The following is a 16,960-nucleotide window of genomic DNA, read 5'->3' on the forward strand; positions in this document are numbered from 1 at the left end:
ACCTGGAGACAAGACTTCTGGTGGTTCAGTGGTTAAGACTCTGTGCTTCCAATGCAGAGGATGCGGGTTCAGTCCTTGTTCCGGAAACTAAGATCCCACATGCCTTGCAACATGGCCAAAAATAAATAAATAAAATTATCACATCTTAAAGTAAGTACCTGGAGACAAACAAAAATGAAAACGCAGTGATCCAAAAATCTATGGGACACAGTGAAAGCAGTTCTAAGGGGGAAGTTTATAGTGATACAAGCCTACCCCAGGAATAACAAAAATCTCAAATAAACAACCTAACTTTATATATATAGGAACTAGAAAAAGAAGAATAAACAAAACTCGAAAGTTAGTGTAAGGAAAGAAATCATAAAGGTATCAGAGTGGAAATAAATGAAATCGGGACTTGAAAAACAGAAAAGATCAATGAAACTTCAGAATTTTTTTTTTTAAAGATAAACGAAGTTGATCAACCATTAACCAGACCCATCAGGAAAAAGAGAGAGCCCAAATAAATGAAAACCAAAATGAAAAAGAGATTACTGGGTACAATTATATGCCAATAAAATGGACAACCTAGAAGAAATGGAAAAATTCCTAGAAATGTACAGCCTCCCAAGACTGAATCAGGAAGAAAGAGAAAATATGAACTGACCAATTACTAGTATGAAATTAGTTGAATCAATAATTCCAAAGCTCCCAACCAAAAAAAAAAAGCCCATGACCAGATGACTTACCATTTAGAGAACAGTTAACACCTATCCTTCTCAAACTGTTCGAAAAAAATTGCAGGAGAAGAAGTGCTTCTGAACTCATTTTATAAGACCAGTATCATCCTGGTGCCAAAACCAAATAAATATTACAAAAAAAGAAAATTTTAGGCCAAAATCCTTGACAAACATAGATGTAAAAATCCTTACAAAATACAATATTAGAGAATCAAATTCAACAATACCTTAAAAGGATCATATATCATGATCAGGTAATCCCAGAGATGCACGGATGGGTCAGCATTCACAGGACATCATTAACTGTATATTGTCACCATGCTTATTTAACTTATATGCAGAGTACGTCATGAGAAACACTGGGCTGGATGAAGCACAAGCTGGAATCAAGATTGCCAGGAGAAATATCAATAACCTCAGATATGCAGATGACACCACCCTTATGGCAGAAAGTGAAGAAGAACTAAAGAGCCTCTTGATGAAAGAGGAGAGTAAAAAAGTTGGCTTAAAGCTCAATATTCAGAAAACTAAGATCATGGCATCCGGTCCCATCACTTCATGGCAAATAGATGCGGAAACAGTGACAGACTTTACTTTTCTGGGCTCCAAAATCACTGCAGATGGTGATTGCAGCCATGAAATTAAAAGATGCTTACTCCTTGGAAGGAAAGTTATGACCAACCTGGACAGCATATTGAAAAGCAGAGACATTACTTTCTCAACAAAGGTCCATCTAAGCAAGGCTATGGTTTTTTCAGTGGTCATGTATGGATGTGAGAGTTGGACTATAAAGAAAGCTGAGCACCAAAGAATTGATGCTTTTGAACTGTGGTGTTGGAGAAGACTCTTGAGAGTCCCTTGGACTGCAAGGAGATCCAACCAGTCCATCCTAAAGGAGATCAGTCCTGGGTGTTCATTGGTAGGACTGATGTTGAAGCTGAAACTCCAATACTTTGGCCACCTGATGCAAAGAGCTGACTCATTTGAAAAGACCCTGATGCTGGGAAAGATTGAGGGCAGGGGGAGAAGGGGATGACAGAGGATGAGATGGCTGGATGGCATCACTGATTCAATGGACATGGGTTTGGGTGAACTCCAGGAGTTGGTGATAGACAGGGAGGCCTGGCATGCTGCGGTTCATGGGGTCTCAAGGAGTCAGACATAACTGAGCAACTGAACTGAACTGAATGAAAATTATATGATAATTTCAATTGATGCAGAAAAAGATTTTGACAAAATTCAACATTTACTTGTGATTAAAAACTCAATGAAGTGGGTATAGAGGGAATATATACCTCAACATAATAAAGGCCATACATGACAAGCCCACAACTAATGTTATACTCGCTAATGAAAAGCTAAAAGATCAGGAATAGGACAAAGATGGCTGCTCTCACCACTACTCTCACCACTTTTATTCAGTGTAGTATTGGAAGTCCTAACTATAGCAGTCAGGCAAGAAAAAGAAAAAAAAGAAATCCAAGTTGAAAAGGAAGAAGTAAAACTTTCACTGTTTGCAGATGACATTATATTATATGTAGAAAATCCTAGATACCACCATAAATCTACTAGAACTCATCAATGAATTTGGTAAAGTAGCAGGATATGAAATTAATACACAGAAATCTGTTGCATTTGTATACATTAACAATGAACTGTCAGAAAAATTAAGGAAACAGTCCCAAAGAAACATTAAACCCTGCTGTGATGCTGGAGGAAAAAAAGAAAGAAAACAGCCCCATTTACAGTCCTATCAAAAAGAATAAAATACCTAAGAATAAATCTAAGGACATAAAAGACTTGTACTCAGAAAACTATAAACAGTGATAAAAAAAAAATCAAAGATGAAATAAGCAGATGGAAAGATACTCTGTGTCTGTGGATTTGAAGAGTTAATATTGCTAAAGTGACCATACTTCCCAAAATAATATACAGATTCAGTCCAGTCCCTATCAAAATACCAGTGGCACTCTTCACATAAGTCTAAAATTTGTACGGAAGCATAATAGACCCTGACTAGCCAAAATAATCTTGAGAAAGAAGAACAAAGCTGACAGTATCACATGCTCTGATTTCAAACTCTACTACAAAACTACAGTCATCAAAACAGTATGCTGCTGGCATAGAAACAGACAAATAGACCAAGGAATAGAACACAGTGGCCAGAAATGAACCCACATTTTATAGGCAATTAATCTAGGACAAAGGAAGCAAGAATAGTACAGTAGGGGAAAGATAGCCTCTTCAGTAAATGATGTTGGGGAAATTTGACAGCTACATGCAAAAAAAACAACTGGATTACTTTCTCACAGTATACACAAAAATGAATTCAAAATGGGTTAAAGACTTATTTATATATAAGACCTAAAACCAGAAACCTGCTAGAAGAAAATAAAGGCAGTAAGCTGCCTGACATCACTCTTAGTAATATTTCCTTGGCTATGTCTCCTCAGGCAAAGGAAATGAAAGCAAAAATATCCAAATGGGACTTCATCTAAGCTTTTGCATAGCAAAGGAAACTATTAACAAAATGAAAAGGCAACCTACTGAATAGAAGGTATTTGCAAATTTATATCCAATAAGGGGTTAATTCATAGTATACAAAGGACTTACATAACAAAAGATAAAAAAGAAACAAACTGATTTAAAAATGATCAGAAAATATGAATAGACATTTTTCGAACAAAGACATACAGATGGCTACAGACTTAAGATGCTCAACATTAGTAATCATCAGGGAAATGCAAATCAAAACTGCAATGAGATATCACGTCACACGTTAGAATGACCAGTATCAAAAAGATAACAAATAAGTCGTGTTGGCAAGGATGTAGAGAAAGGGGAACCCTTGTGAACTGGGAATGTAAATTGGTACAGCCACTGTGGAAAATAGTATAGAGATTACTCAAAAAATGAAAAATAGAACTAGAACTACCTCATAATCCAGCATTTCCTCTCCTGGGTATTTATCCAAAGAAAACAAACTTATCCAAAGAAAACTAATTAGAAAAGGTATATGTCCCTCTCTGTCATTGCAGCATTATTCACAGCAGCCAAGATAGGAAGCAGCCTAAATGCCCATCAATAGATGAGTGGATAAAGAAGTTGTGGCATGTATTTTTATATAATGGATATTACTCAGCCATAAAAAAGAATGAAATCTTGCTTTTTGTGACAGCATGGATGGACCTAGAGGGTGTTGTACTAAATGAAATCAGTCAGAGACAGACAAATACTGTCTGATTTCACTTATATGTGGAATCTAAACTTCAGAACAAATGAACAGACTTAACAAAATAGAAACAATTTTAATTACAGAGAAAAACTAGTGGTTGCCAGAAAGGAGGGAGTAAGGGAGGAAAGAAATCAGTGAGGGAGATTAAGAGGTACAAACTTCCAGTTGCAAAATAAGTCATGGGTATAAAATGTATAGTATAGCTATGTGATATCTTTGTATGCTGACAGTATAAGCACAGTGACTATCTTGAAGTGAATAGAAACATCAAATCTCTACATTGTGTAACAGGAACTAATATAGCATTGTCAATTATACTTCAATAATAAATTGATAGAAAAAGAGATCATATGTGTGGTTAATCAGAAGCAGGGGGTTGTGGAAGAGAGAATTCAGTGAAGGTAGTCAAAAGGTACAGATTTCCAGTTATATGTATAGGGATTAAATGTACATGATAAATATAATGAACAGTAGGATGTTATATATAAAAGTTAAGAGAGAAAATCCTGAGTTCTCATCACAAGACAAACATTTTTTCTATTTCTTTAATTTTGTATCTATATGAAATTATGAATGTTCACTAAACTTACTGTCATAATCATATTGTGATATAATACCTTAAACTTAACGTGCTGTATGTCAGTTATATCACAATAAAATGGGAAGAAAACAAGGTGTTGGCAAGGATGTAGGAAAATTGGGACTCTCATATACTTCTAGTGGGAAGGTAAAATGGTGTGGCACCTTTGGAAAACAGCCTGGCAGTTCCTCAAAATGTTAAAGATATAGTTACTATATGACCCAGCAATTCCACTCCTAGATGGAATTCCACTCCACCCAAGAGAAAACATGCATATTGATGGGGCTTCCCAGGTGGTGCTAATGGTAAAGAAACTGCCTGCCAGTGCAAGAGACATAAGAGATGCAGGTTCGATCCCTGGGACAGGAAGATCTCTGGCGGAGAGCATGGCAACCCATTCCAGTATTCTAGCCTGGAGAATTCCATGGACAGAGAGGATTCTGGCAGGCTACGGTCCATAGGGTCACACAGAGTCAGACATGACCAAAATGACTTAGCACACATCAGTTCAGTTCATGCATGCATATAAATGTTGATAATAGTATTATTTTTTAATAGCCAAAAAATCAAAACAACCAAAATGCTCAATAACTAATGAATGACTAAACAATATGTAGTGCAATATACAATGGAATATTATTCAGCAATAAAAAGAAATAAAGTGCCAGTAGTTGCTAAAATGGATGATCTTTGAAAATACTATATAACAAGTGACAGTAGCCAGTCACAGAAGACCACATACTGTATGATTCCATTTATATGATTTATCAAGAACAGGCAAATCCATCCAGACAGAAAGATTAGTGGTTCCTTAGGCTGGGAGTGGTTGGGGAGAAATGGGTAGTGATGGCTAATCGGTACTGTGTTTCTTTTTGGAGGTGATGAAAATGTTTTAATATTGAGAAGATAGTTTCACAATTCCATGAATATACTGTAACCCCCTGAAGTACATTGTAAATAGGTGAATTTTACAGTTTGTGAATTATTCCTTAATAAAGCTTTAACCAAAAAAAAAAAAACACCTAAGATGCCACAAAAATGATACACACAACAGTGTGAGATATTTAGATTTAGATACAAGTCCTTGAACCTAGTGAGGAAGTGTGGTGCCCAGAGGAAAATGGTGGGAGCCCAGAGAAGGGAGCAGTGCCCAGTGATTAAGGCTCTACTTAAAGCGCTGACCTGCTGACTGAGGTGGTCCTTATCTTGGACCCACAAACGCCTGTCTCTCGACAGACCACTGACCTCGTGACTAGCCTGTCCCTTCTCCGCTCTGCCCAGGAAAAGAGAACCCTTGGGGTGACACCAGGCAGCCCTGCACAGCAGTGCCCGGCGTCCTCAACCCCCACCCACGCACCCAGCAGCTTGTCAACGACCGTGGTGCTGTCTCCTGCTCCGCCCTGCCCCTTCTGGGTAGCGGTCCTGTGAGAACGGAAGAGAAAGCCTGCGCCCCAGCGGCTGCCAGTTTCTGGCTCGCCGCGGCTTGATGGTCTGCTCGAGACTGAGCTTGAACAAGCCGAGCCCGGGTGCCTGGCTACCCGGGGCGGGAAAAGAGTACCGCGGAGCCAGAGGTCGGGGCAGAAAGGGAGAAGCAGAGCGCGGGGCGGGCGGGCGTGGGGGCTCACGGTGAGCGCGCCAGGCTGGCGGCAGCGCCCAGAGGAGAACAGAGCCAAGGTCACGGAGCCGGAGTCAGGGCCCCCATTCCCACCAACTGGCTGGCAGAAATCACAGGCTTTCTCTCCCTTTAACCCGTTATTTTAGTTTATCAACTGCCCAATCAAAATCCAAGCCCGTGGTAGCTTGTCACAAGTCTCTGGGCAGAAAGCGCTGTTTCAGGTTAGAAAGGGGACTTTGCAGTCCGGAGTCTTTCTCTGAAGTTTCGTTTTCTGAGAAAGGGGAGGGGCCAAGTTCGTTGCCTTGGTTGTTTTTTTTCTTCCCCCTAGTCATTAGATTAGCAACTCTCACTTTCTGGAAAACTGGTTCCTAATGGCAGTAAGTCTCTCTGGGAGAAGTTTTGAAAATTAATAGGGCTGCCTTTGCTTGTTCCGTTGATGGGGTCCCTCTAGATATTTAAGGGCTGAGCCAGGGACCCCAGCCTATACACCCACTCTGTTTCTTTCTTCCTCTCCATCTTTGAAAACCCTGCTTGTAATCTGGGCTTTACAATCACATGATGAGGTGAGTTTTGTTTTGCAATTATTTTAATTTTCTTCCTTGATTATTTACTGATCATTTACTATGCCAGACCCATATATGCTGAATTTTCCAAGAAGGCAACTACTAGGCAACTCAAAGGAAGATATATATTTGGGGTTTTTGTTTGTTTGCTTTTGGTTTTTTACCTAGAGATTTTTCACCATTTCAAAGAATCATACCACAGCAAGCAATACCGTGTCTGGACTGGAGCCATGCGTATAAAGCAGTTCTCAGTCGTCAGTGTCATGGGCGACAGAGATCCTAGACCAGTTGTGAGCATCTGACACTTCATTACAGTAGCCAGTGCAGCCAGGCTAGAGCATTCACGTACTAAGTTGCTTAGCTTTCATAATCAAATTAGTAAAAAGATTACCATTAAACAGTTGTTATAAACAGGAGGTGCTAGATGTGACTGGAGTTGAAGCCTCTAATCCACACTGGAGTCCTAGGGACTGTGCCCGCCTCAGTCTGCCAGCCCTGAACTTGACCACTAACTCCCTCTCCTAGAGCTCTTAACAGGTAATCACTGGTTAGTAGCTGAGAACTCTTCATTTTATAGATAGGGAGACCAATCGTAAGAAATGTTAAGAGATTTGAAAAAGGATGAACTGTGACAGAGGCAGGTCTAGACACTCTGGAAACAACTCTATAGTTGTTGTTGGTTTTTCCCCCACCAGCTCTGTATGAAGAAGTTTTTCCTTGTATCTCCTGCTGTGGTTTTAGGCAATTTTATGTGTTCTAGTGAGCTGTGAAAATAAATAACCACTGGAAATAAAGCAGTTGCCTAGAGCTTTACATTTTACGGAGCTCTTCTTACCACAGTCCCCTTCTCAGAATAACCCTGGAACAGAACCTGACTCAGAGTAGACACTCCATATTCACTGAATGAATGATTGACCAAATAAATGAGTAAACGTTTGATGTAAAGATGATTCTCCCATTTATGGATATGGTGACAAAGAATCAAGACAGTAATAATGACTTTTCCAATTTCTTTTGTGGAGTTAGAATTAAAACTTAAACAAAACATGACTTTTCCCTTTCCATTTGTGAAATTAGGATTTAAACTCAAGTCTGAGTTCAGTGGCATTCACTCACACTTTAATGCTTTGTTTTTGGTGTTCAGTCACCAACTTGTGTCCAACTCTTTTCTACCCCGTGGACTGCAGTACACCAGGCTTCCCTGTCCCTCACCATCTCCCGGAGTTTGCTCAAGTTCTTGTCCATTGAATTGGTGATGCCACCCAATCACCTCATCCTCTATCGTCCCCTTCTCCTTCTTCCTTCAATCTTTCCCAGCATCAGGGTCTTTTCCAGTGAGTCGGCTCTTCGCATCAAAGCAATGAAACTTCAGCTTCATCATCATTCTTTCCAGTGAGTATTCAGGGTTCATTTACTTTATGATTGACTGGTTTGATCTCCTTGCAGTCCAAGAGACTCTCAAGAGTCTTCTCCAGCACCACAATTTGGAAGCATCAATTCTTTGGCACTCTGCCTTCTTTATGGTCAGAAACTTATAACTTACAGTGAAAGTTTGTGATTACATGTGCTGTGCACCCAGCAGAGGAAGTTTACAGGAAACCCACAGTAGCAAACTGATGCTCCACCCATGGTCGGTGAGTCCGTCCCCAGCTTTTTCATATTTTGCTGCTATCAGTTAGCACATGCGCATTATCCCTAGGGCTGCAAATTACCCTCAGGCACTGGAGTGAGCTGGCAGTACCTTGGCATTCTATGTTTCACCCTTCTTCACACTCCTGACATCGTCCAGGCTGTGTCCAAGCAAAGCCAGGCTGATATGGAATACCAAAGGCCAGCTTCTTTGCTACAAGGCAGGACAATCTCTGCCATGCACTCCTGTGTTCTGAGCTCCCATGGGCATAGGTTGAGTGTAGGGTTTTTGAAACCACACCCTCATTTGGCTTCTTCTCATTTCCTATCCTTCATCCCCACGCCCTTTTTAGTTTCTCCTGGAAGCCCTAAATCACAGATTAATACATCCAGATCCTTGACTCAGGGCCCGCTTCTGCAAGAACAAGTCATAAGACATTCACTGACTCTTCAGATGAGGAAAATGGTATGCACAGTTGCAGACAGCTTAATATACCTAGAAAACCACTTCAAGTAACAGAATGGCATTGTGTGGCATCAAGAGTCCTCTCTGTTTTCTAAGTGAAAAACAGTAAAAAGAGGAAGTGGCCCATGGGGGAGGGGAAGATTGCACATCACTGCGGTCTTCAGCTGGGACTGTGTGCTATAGAAATATTAACATCTCCTTCAGGTCAATGCAGTTCAGTCACTCAGATGTGTGCGACTCTTTGCGACTCCATGAACCACAGCACACCAGGCCTCCCTATCCATCACCAACTCCCAGAGCCAACCCAAACCCATGTCCATTGAGTCGGTGGTGCCATCCAACCATCTCATCCTCTGTCGTCCCATTCTCCTCCTGCCCTCAATCTTTCCCAGCATCAGGGTCTTTTCAATGAGTCAGCTCTTCACATCAAGTGGCCAAAGTATTGGAGTTTCAGCTTCAACACCAGTCCTTCCAATGAACACCCAGGCCTGATCTCCTTTAGGATGGACTGGTTGGATCTCCTTGCAGTCCAAGGGACTCTCAAGAGTCTTCTCCAACACCACAATTCAAAAGCATCAATTCTTCTGCACTCAGCTTTCTTTATAGTCCAACTCTCACATCCATACATGACCACTGAAAAAATAGCCTTGACTAGGCAGACCTTTGTGGGAAAAGTAATGTCTCTGCTTTTTAATATGCTGTAGTTTTGTAGAATTTGTGATCATCTGTGTTGTGGGGAACTAAGGAAGATGAATAACTCTGTATCCAACTAATGAGAGGAGATATATGGAATTTAGTGCATAGTAAGTACTTGGGCTGCCCTCATAACTCAGTTGGTAAAGAATCTGCCTGCAGTGTAGGAGACCTGGAATCGATTCCTGGGTTGGGAAGATCCAGTGAAGAAGGGGTAGGCTACCCACTCCAGTGCTCTTGGGCTTCCCCTGTGGCTCATCTGGTAAAGAACCTGCCTGCAATGTAGGAGACCTGGGTTCGATCCCTGGGTTGGGAAAATCGCCTGGAGAAGGAAAAGGTTACCCACTCCAGTATTCTGGCCTAAAGAATTCCATGGGCTGTATAGTCCATGGAGTCCCAAAGAGTTGGACACGGCTGAGTGACTTTCACTTACGTAATTGATATGTGATCAAACTGTGATTTGTAATTACATTTACTACTTGGTTTTTTTTTTTCTATTAAACCCTTCTTGTGCTCTCTGAAGTATCAGAATATTTTTTAATGCATAACGTTTCCAATTATGGTACTCACATATAACTTGATTTCTTTTAAGATATCTGGGACCCCAATTTTAGTCTTTAGGTTTTTTTATTTTTGTAAAAGCCTAGACTTCAAGGAAAAAGTGAGGCAAAATCTTGATGGCTACATCACAGACAAAATGCTGATTTTATTAAAGGCTTTGAGTTTTACCTCAAGTTTAAAATACAAGAAATCCAAGTAAAAGTGACAGCCCAAATATATTGGGACAGTAGTTGTTGACAAAAACTAGATATGAACATTTGCCTCCGCTGTGCTGTTTCCTTTTATGCCATGTTTTCACTGGGGCAGTGAAAAAAAAAGTGAGATATAACAATTATTACAAAAATTTAAAAATAATAACAATGACCATTTTTAAAAAGATAGAACAAAAGTTAAAATCTCCTGAAAAGCTAACCACACTAGGGACTTTCTGGTGGTCCAGTGGCTAGACTCCACACTCCCAGTGCAGGGGACCAAGGCTCAATCCCTGGTTGGGGAACTACATCCCGCATGCCACAGTGAAGATCAAAGATCCTGTGTGCCACAACCAAGACTTGGTGCAGCAAAGTAAATAAGTAAAACTATTTTTTAAAACTAATCATACCAAAATGAACATCATCTCTGGACGGTGGAATTCACAAGTTGGTTTTGGGATTTTTTTGCCTAAGCAGACTTTCTGTTTTTCAAAAATTATGAACATACATTCAAATAATAAAAGAAGTATGTAGAATTATATTTTAAAACTCTGTCTTCATGTTCTCCTGACATCTTGGCCCCTGTCCCTATGTAAATATTGTTAAGAGACTGTTGTATACATTTCTGGACCTTTTCTTGTTGGTGTTAATCTGCTTAGAGAGGTTGAGAAAAAAGTTAAAAGGTTAATATGGTTTTAAGCCTATGTAAAATGGGATAAGAGGTAGCACCTCAGCGTGGAATACCTGAGATAGTAAATAACGATGCTCTGAAACGAATGAGCAGGACGACTGCCACGTTGCCAAGATCTGAGCACCATTCTTGAGGAATATTATCCACAAACTGCTAAGTTACTGTCACAGCCTCATCTCTTGATGTTTCCTTATGGGTCCTTGGGTCAACAGAGCAGCTCTTGTTAAGATTGTTGAGTTCTGACCTGCATTTCTGTATTTCTTAGACTCTCTCTTCCAGGTGTTCTTTCTCCCTTTACTGTGGTTTACTGCCTTAAGTCCCAGCTCCCACCTTACAGCTCTTTCTCAGTATCACTTGCTTTGGTCAGTGAAGTTATGGGGTTCTCTCAGGCTGCCCTGCAGTTCTAAAACTTGCATCCAGTCCTGTGCTGTCTTTCTCTAGTTTCTTGAATCTTTCTAAATTCTCCTTAGTGGGAAATTACAAGGAAGTGCAAGGAGAATCTATTTAACAAAGAGTTCTGTAACATAAAATGGAGAATGATGGGTTGAGAGAATCCAGTGGGATCCAAAAGGTGGTAATCCTGTTATGAGAGATTGCAAAAGTTTATAATATTTTTTCTTTATTTTCATTACTTGATGATGTGTGTGTTATGTCTGTTGTCGCTTCAGTTGTGCTCGACTCTTGGAGACCCTGTGGACTGTAGCCTGCCAGACTCCTCTGTCCATGGGATTCTCCAGGCAAGAATACTGGAGTGGGTTGCCATGCCCTCCTCCAGGGGATCTTCCTGACCCAGGGATCAAACTCAAGTCTCATGTCTCCTGTCTGCCAATGCAGGCAGGTTCTTTACAACTAGCACCACCTGATAAGGGTGGCAATTTTAGAACAATTATAAAATCAATTTCTTGAAAGAAAAAAGTTCATTTATCAATTAGCAAAACAATTCTTCAAATAATCAGTTTGCTCCAAACTGAGCGACAGCTTCCTTGGGCCCTTTCACCAGCATAGCCTGGTGCCGGGAGCCATTGTGGGAGATCCCACCCATGACGAGGTCATGAGGAAAAGACCTGACACGCAAGGCCATTCAGGATACAAGGGACCCTCCAGGTTGGCCTCGGCCTCTACCCCACGCTGCATCCTCCCCCCTTTTTCTGCTGTTGTTCTTGTTTGCCCTGCTGCAGATTCTTGTGTTGCCTGCCGAGAGTTCTCCTGCTCCTCTTTCATTGAATAAAGACCAACTTAAAACCCTAATTAATAAATCTCCTAGACGCTGGTACCCTGTGAAGGGGCCAGGGATGAAAGAAATGCTTCAATTCAAACCCTTTTTGCCGGCATTCTGGCTTGTTTGATAAATGTGTGCTCCCATTGCAAGAGATTAGCTGGTGACTTCTTGCAGGTAGTTAACTTTTAGACTAAGAGCCTGTTTTGTGCTATATCTGCTGTTTTTGCAGTCCTTCGCATTTCTGTTCTGTAAAAATGTAATCCTATATAGTTCCCATGGAGATGACACCTAATAGAAAGAAAATAGATTAACCACAGAAAAGACAGGGTCGACTACTGAAGTTGCTTAAAGTTACACCAGGTGCAAGCCATAAATTGTCAACAGGCCTGAAAGCCAAAAGATATCATACATAGAGATTAACCTTAAAAAAGGCCCTAATAGGCACAGAGCCCTTTGGGGGGTGAGGAAGCCCTATTAGAGAACACAAAAAGTGTTGTTTTAAAAGTGGGTATTGGATCAACGTTTGATTGATGTTAATGTGCTGAGGTTGTACAGTGAAAACTATTGTTAATATAGTTGAAGATCTAGAAAAATAAGAGTTTAGAAATATAATTGTTAATTTTAACCAGGAGTGCTAAACAGGGGCTGCCTCACCGGAGCCGCAGAGTCTTTGTGTGCTAAACTTCTGAGATAAATTTAGCTGAGAACTTCTGCAAAAAGACTGACTGTTGTGTTAACAGGATTGTATTTCTACTATGTTACTGCTGTACCAAGAGACTGCCACTTTTCTATTTTCTGCTAAGCTCAAGGCTAGAGATAATGTATAAAAAATCTATGGGAAAAGACTCTCATAAACAAAAAATATACAGAGAACACCTGGTTTCGTAAAGGACAAGCTGATGTAATGTTAAACTAAGTCTGTATGCTTATCTCCCCCTTAGAAATGTACCAACTTAGGGTATAAAGGCTACGGTGAAAAATAAAGCAACTGCCAGACTCTGCTGCACATCACGGTCTGGTCTCTTTCTTTCTTTCTTTCTCTCTCTCTCTCTCTCTCTTGCCCACGCCATTCATTCTGAGGGTACCCCTGGATCCTGCTGGGGCAAGGACCCCAACAGCCTGGGATGAGACCAGTTCTTTGCCTGGGAGAATGTGGGCAGTATTGATGGGTCCTACCCTCCTTCCATCTGGCCAGGCCATGGTAGGTGGTGATTGGCTCAGCTGCCACATCTCCCAGTGCTGAGAAGAGCAAGGCACAGGCCTCACTGTTGGCCATGGTGAGCAGCAGGAGGGGAACACCACTGCTCAGGGCCTGAGCCTCCAGTTTCCCCTTCTAATCCCCAACTCCCATGCCTCCCCCACATCCCTCCCCACTTCCCCTAGTACATATGGTTTCTGGAAAACACCAACTGACACTAATGAAAATGACTTGCTTTCTCTTTATGTACCCTCATTCATGCCTTGAATAACAATTCAGAGCAGGGTGTGACTTACCAGACCTGCTTTGGTATATCATACAGATATAAAATGCATGTACTTATATATAACGGCTTATATATATTTTCTAGAAACTGCTATTCTGCTTCAGCCATAGAACATGGGTATTCTTACAAGTTAGAATATAAGATCTAATTCTTTATTACTGAAATTGAGACTTTTTAATTTGCAACTGCAGTTATATTTAGTAAGTTTAATTAAGCTCCAGTATTTCTCCTCTTTGATCAATCTTGTCTTCTGAAATGAGAGACTAAAGCATGCTCCAAATTGTCATTACATTGAAATATCAGCCAGCAAAGCAGCTTTTCACAAAATAGTTGTTGAGTGACATGGAACGAAAAAGTCTTTTATGATGTAACTCAATGAGTCTCAACCTTGGCTGTACCTAAGAACTATGTAAAAATTTAAGTAAATACTGTGAAAACTTAAGTCCACAATAATCTGCACATGCTGTTTATAGCAGCCTCATCCATAATTACCCAAATTTGGAACAAACTAAAATGTACTTCAGTAGATGAATGGATAGACTGTGGTACATCCATATAATGTAATATTACTCAAAGCTTAAAGATAAGTTATAAAGTCATTAAAAAAAAAAAGACATGGAGGAACTTTAAATGCATATGAGTACATGGAAAAAGTCAATATGAAAAAGATGCATATTGCATGATTCTGGATATAACATTTTGGATAAGGAAAAACTATGGAGACAGTGAAAAAAAAGATCAGTGATTTCCAGGGGTGGCAGAACTTAATAGGTAGAGCACATAGTTTAGGGCAGTATAATGACTGATACATGTTATGATATTGGGTTGGCCAAAAAGTTCATTTGGGTTATACCTATGGAACAAAACACCAAGAACAACCTTAAATTATGAACCTTGTTGATTATGATGTGCTACTGTGTGTTCATCAGTTTTAATAAATGTACCATTCTGGTGGGGGGTGTTGATAGTGGGGGAGGCTATGCATGTGTGGGTGCAAGAGGTATACGGGAAATATCTACACTTTCCCCTCAGTGTTGCTGAGATCCTAAAACTGCTCTAAAAAAATAAGGCCTTAACTTAAAAAAAAAAAAATAGTAATACTGATATGTGGGCTCCATACTTATAGATTACGATTTAGTTGGTCTGGATTGGTGCTTGGGAAGGTGGTGGGTTTTTTTAATAGGCTTTAATTTTTAGAGCTGGTATTTTTTTATTAAGTTCCATAAGTGATTCTTGAAGGAAAGTTACATGGCTCAAAATAGCCAGGAATTAAAACTCCCCTCTAGGTCCGCCCCACCATTCTATGCAAAACAAAGAACTCTCTCACCCAAAGAAAAAAATGGACATTAAGGCTGATTATACCCAGCTCCCAACCAGTCCAGCCTCTGGCCGATTTCCAAAATTCCTTGCCCCACCCACTCCGAACAACCTGGAGAACAGGCCCCCTTAAAACAGTAGCTTTCCATACAAATTGAGAAATTATTTGTTCTAGTTCTGTGAAAAATACCGTTGGTAGCTTAATAGGGATTGCATTGAATCTGTAGATTGCTTTGGGTAGAATAGCCATTTTGACAATATTGATTCTTCCAATCCGTGAACACGGTATATTTCTCCATCTGTTTGTGTCCTCTTTGATTTCTTTCATCAGTGTTTTGTAGTTTTCTTTGTATAGGTCTTTTGTTTTTTAGGTAGATATACTCCTAAGTATTTTATTCTTTTTGTTGCAATGGTGAATGGTATTGTTTCCTTAATTTCTCTTTCTGTTTTCTTATTGTTAGTGTATAGGAATGCAAGGGATTTCTGTGTGTTAATTTTATATCCTGCAACTTTACTATATTCGTTGATTAGCTCTAGTAATTTTCTGGTAGAGTCTTTAGGGTTTTCTATGTAGAGGATCATGTCATCCGCAAACAGCGAGAGTTTCACTTCTTCTTTTCCTATCTGGATTCCTTTTACTTTTCTGCTCTGATTGCTGTGGCCAAAACTTCCAAAACTATGTTGAATAGTAGTGATGAGAGTGGGCACCCTTGTCTTGTTCCTGATTTTAGGGGAAATGCTTTCAATTTTTCACCATTGAGAGTAATGCTTGCTGTGGGTTTGTCATATATAGCTTTTATTACGTTGAGGTATGTTCCTTCTATTCCTGCTTTCTGGAGAGTTTTAATCAAAACCTCGAATAGCCAAAGTAATCTTGAGAAGGAAGAATGGAACTGGAGGAATCAACCTGCCTGACTTCAGACTCTACTACAAAGCCACAGTCATCAAGACAGTATGGTACTGGCACAAAGACAGAAATATAGATCAATGGAACAGAATAGAAAGCCCAGAGATAAATCCACAATCCTATGGACACCTTATCTTCGACAAAGGAGGCAAGGATATACAATGGAAAAAAGACAACCTCTTTAACAAGTGGTGCTGGGAAAACTGGTCAACCACTTGTAAAAGAAACTAGAACACTTTCTAACACCATACACAAAAATAAACTCAAAATGGATTAAAGATCTAAATGTAAGACCAGAAACTATAAAACTCCTAGAGGAGAACATAGGCAAAACACTCTATGACATAAATCACAGCAGGATCCTCTATGACCCACCACCCAGAATATTGGAAATAAAAGCAAAAATAAACAAATGGAACCTAATTAAACTTAAAAGCTTTTGCACAACAAAAGAAACTAAGCAAGGTGAAAAGACAGCCCTCAGATTGGGAGAAAATAATAGCAAATGAAGCAACAGACAAAGGATTAATCTCAAAAATATACAAGTAACTCCTGAAGCTCAATTCCAGAAAAATAAATGACCCAATCAAAAAGTAGGCCAAAGAACTAAACAGACATTTCTCCAAAGAAGACATACAGATGGCTAACAAACATGTGAAAAGATGCTCAACATCACTCATCATCAGAGAAATGCAAATCAAAACCACAATGAGATACCATTACACGCCAGTCAGGATGGCTGCTATCCGAAAGTCTACAAGCAATAAATGCTGGAGAGGGTGTGAAGAAAAGGGAACCCTCTTACACTGTTGGTGGGAATGCAAACTAGTACAGCCACTATGGAGAACAGTGTGGAGATTTCTTTAAAAAACTGGAAATAGAACTGCCATATGACCCAGCAATACCACTTCTGGGCATACACACTGAGGAAACCAGATCTGAAAGAGACACGTGCACCCCAGTGTTCATCGCAGCACTGTTTATAATAGCCAGGACATGGAAGCAACCTAGATGCCCATCAGCAGATGAATGGATAAGGAAGCTGTGGTACATATACACCATGGAATATTACTCAGCCATTAAAAAGAAT

General features: G+C 40.1%; 1 long non-coding RNA gene across 1 annotated transcript; it reads right to left on the reverse strand.

The window, feature by feature from the left end:
* Positions 1 to 43: 43 nt before the first annotated feature.
* Positions 44 to 14,354, reverse strand: LOC122705561. Its single transcript, XR_006344137.1, has 4 exons — positions 14,343 to 14,354; positions 947 to 1,099; positions 729 to 827; positions 44 to 103 (listed from the first exon to the last, which is right to left on the reverse strand). It is a non-coding gene; the product is annotated as an uncharacterized LOC122705561 (long non-coding RNA).
* Positions 14,355 to 16,960: the final 2,606 nt, after the last annotated feature.

The sequence above is a fragment of the Cervus elaphus genome, chromosome 12 (genome assembly GCF_910594005.1).
Source record: "Cervus elaphus chromosome 12, mCerEla1.1, whole genome shotgun sequence".
Lineage (NCBI taxonomy): Eukaryota > Metazoa > Chordata > Mammalia > Artiodactyla > Cervidae > Cervus > Cervus elaphus.